The sequence below is a fragment of the Acanthisitta chloris genome, unplaced genomic scaffold (assembly GCF_000695815.1).
Source record: "Acanthisitta chloris isolate BGI_N310 unplaced genomic scaffold, ASM69581v1 scaffold2846, whole genome shotgun sequence".
Taxonomy (NCBI): Eukaryota; Metazoa; Chordata; class Aves; order Passeriformes; family Acanthisittidae; genus Acanthisitta; species Acanthisitta chloris.
The window spans coordinates 113,011-116,566 of record NW_008679592.1 but is presented as its reverse complement, the minus strand read 5'-3'; positions in this window follow the sequence as shown (position 1 = coordinate 116,566).

Genomic DNA, 3,556 nt, shown 5'->3' with positions numbered 1-3,556 from the left:
GCCTGCTATTTGTGGCTTTAGGAAATGAATGTTTGATGATGATTTTTCAAGACCTCTTAAAGACTTTCTATCACTACTGGACTGAGTGAAACAACTGCTAGTGTCTTATGAAGGAAATACTTAGGGCTTGAGAAATGTTGTTCTTGAGTGGTTGTTAAAATCACATGTGAGTCTGTGTTTGTCTACAGCACAAATTATGCAGTTGACTGCATTGCACTAGATGCGCATCTTTTCTTTCTCAAGTCCTCACATCTCTATACAACTGTTCATGCCTTTTGTCTGATAACATTTCTTGCCGTTTTCTTGCTGGCCCAAGCATGTTTTGACTCTTGTACTGATAGATTTGCTGGAGATGGTGGCAGAGGGAGACGGTGATGATCCAAAGATATCCTCTTTTACTGCAGTGTACAGATTCAGATTCTTTAGCTCAGAGAAAGTTGTGCTCATCTGTGTTTTACCAGCATCTTTGTTCACGTGTTGCAGTCTCTGCCTTTGTAATATGGTCTTCGTAGAGTAGTGGCTTGTGACCATGGTACGATGGATGGTTTATGCTTTCAAATCACTGGTTCTAATCCAGAATGAATTTGGTTACTTTTTGACTGCTTTTGCCTCTTCCTGCCTCCAGTTACTGTGAGAGTGAAGGAAGCTGATGACAGTCCATTTTGCAGAAGACAAATGTTTGTGGAATCTGTGTGCTAAAATAAAATTCCATGATCTAAGAAGGTCTCTGTTTAGTGGTCTGCATAGTTCGTTTTCTTAGTTTAAGGTGGTTCCTCAAGAAGTCCTCAAGTCTGTGGCCTCTCCAGGGTACAGTTAGTGATTGCTTGCCTTGTTGCTTACTGTATTGTATATACTTTACGGACAGTGTCATCATGTTAACTTTCAATTAAGTGGAGAAATAATTCTGCCAGCAATTGTGTGCTTGAGTTAAGCTGACAGGAAACAATAATTTCTTTTAATACAACTTCGGAGGTCTTTCTGTTGGTGACTTTGCTATCTAAAGACGAAAAGATTCTCTTACTCTGATTTTTATGGCTTCTCAGGCTAATGTGATGCTTCTGCTTCCATCTGATGAAAACTTCACTTCTCCTGGGTTATTCTTGATTTGTGGGAGGTATAGTTGCCTTTGGGCATGTCATGGCATTGTCTTCCTGCCTTCTCATTTCAGATTCGTCCACTTCAAGCCACTTTGCCCCAAGATTGCCTCTTCTCTTGGCTGGATAATCTCAGCTGGCATAATCATTTAACAGAAGGCTTCCCTTAAGTTTAAAATAAAAAAAACCTGTCTTCTCAAAATAGCCCAGCTGCACACACATGCTGTTGCTGTTAGGTGCTGGAGGTTGCTTAGCAATTCTTAAATCAGTGGGAAATTGCTATTGCCCTGGCAACTTGGCCCTAAAATGCAAACAAGGGAAAGCTCTATAGGGAGGTGTCCTTTCTTGATTGGGGAATTGTGCTTTTTTTTTCCCCCCGTGTTCCTCTGATTTTTACTTACGTATTTGTAAATTTGTTTTATGTTTTAATTTTTAACTTTAAATTCCCATCTGTTTTACTTTGGTTATTGAGGCTTCATGTTAGGGAAGGTGTTACTGTTCTTTGTTTCATTTAAGTACTGACTGTCAAGATCTTGATTAAGCCATGAGCATGTGAATATTGCCAGAACCATGCAGGAGCAACAGTGCTGTCAGGAGCCAGGAGTGCTCAAATTATGTTGCTATAAAGCACAAAACCACTGTCACAACAGTACAAGCAGGATCCGTGACACTAGGGAGAAGATGGAATTTCTCAAAGGAAACAATAGACACTCCGTGTAAATATATAAATAATCTTTATTCATTTCTGACTTCTGAAGGCATTCAAGACTCTTCAATTTCAGACAGACAAACAAGTCGGAGTCAGTTTTGCAGAAAGTATAATATTAAGAACCACAGGCAGTAAGAATTTTTGTAAAATCATTACCTTTATCAAACCTGCAAACCACAAAGACTGAACTGCCATGCAGCTGCTCCATGGTAGCTTTTTAGGCACATCCTGTTGCCATTGCAGCACCATATCACAGTAAACACACGTGAACCTGATTAGCTTACTTGTTGGTGAGAAAAGTATTCTACTTTGCATTTACCATATGACAAAATCCCTTAGAGATATTTCTCTCCAAGCTGCTCATCCAGAATCACTGAAGGATAGCTCAAAGCCCAGGAGATGAAAGGGGAACAAAATACACAGACACATGCAGCGTGGAAACCTGTCTGACCCACAGTAAGATCGTAAAAAGAAAACTGGGAGGGGGAAAAGGGATTAGGATTAGTTTCCTGTCATTTTAGCTCCATTAATCATCCTGTCATAAGGGCAGACAAGCACCAATGCTGGCACAGGAAAGCAACAAAGACATGCATTCTGGGCCACCCCTTTTGGCAAGAGCTGGCTTAGACCAATTTAGCTGTATCATACAACCACCTCCTCTGGTTAGACACTAAGCTGGCATTGCCAACGAAAGGAACAGTCCAGCCTGCTCTTTCCTCACCTCCTGTTGGCCAGCACAGGCTAAACCAGATCAAGGAACTGATCTGTGTTAAATTTGACCTGGCCACACATACATAAAGTACTAGTTCTAGTCTGCATCTGTTGCTTGCCACCCAGCCACACAAAACCTTGGCTAGCATGAGGGAGAATGAGGCACAAGGAAATAAAAAAGAAATCAGGATGGCAACTTTTGCTAGCAGTTGTCTTAAAGTGTTCTTAAACAGTTTATCCAACCTTTATGATGGACATGGACACATGCATTATGGTAACACAACTCTGTGTGTAGTTGGCAATGGACTGGGGAACTGATTTTGCTGAATACCCTGGCAAAAGTGGCTGGTTTTCAGCTAAATAGATTCCCTAGTTGAAGAAGGGGCAATGTAGGGACAGAAATGAGCAGCTGGACAGTAGAGGACTTAAGGGTTGCTTGAGCTGGTGTTGCTGCTGTAGAACATCTGTGGGATCACAGCCATTCTTGTCCCAGAAGTAGAAAAATGCCATGGCAGGAAGCTTTTGCCTGGCTAGGCAACAGATACAAATCCTTGAGGGTACTCACTTTTGAAACCCTTATTGAGCATGAGAAATGCTTGCTATTAATCGTGTCCATAGGCTTCTGGATGACTCAAAGATCGTGGTATGGCACATTTCTTTATGGGAAAGTTTCTTGTCTGTTCGGAAATGACAGGAAAACAAACATTGTGAAATTTTAATTAGGTTCTAAATATTAATGTGTGTAACTATCTGATTGATCATTCTGCAATGACAGTTATAATGTGGTATAACTGTCTGGGAAATCTAAAACCAGCCTTATGTTGATTGCAGAAAAGAATTCCATGTGTTTAACAGGACTTCCAAATATTGTAGCATAAATCACTCTAAATCCTCAAAGCATCTTTCAAATCCATCTATGCCCTCATCAGACTTCTAACTGAAAACATTAAAATCAAACTCATCCAATTGTAGCTTTTACTGTTATCTTGAGGATTGGATGCCTTTTTTTTTTAATGTGGGGATATGTCACATACTAAGACTT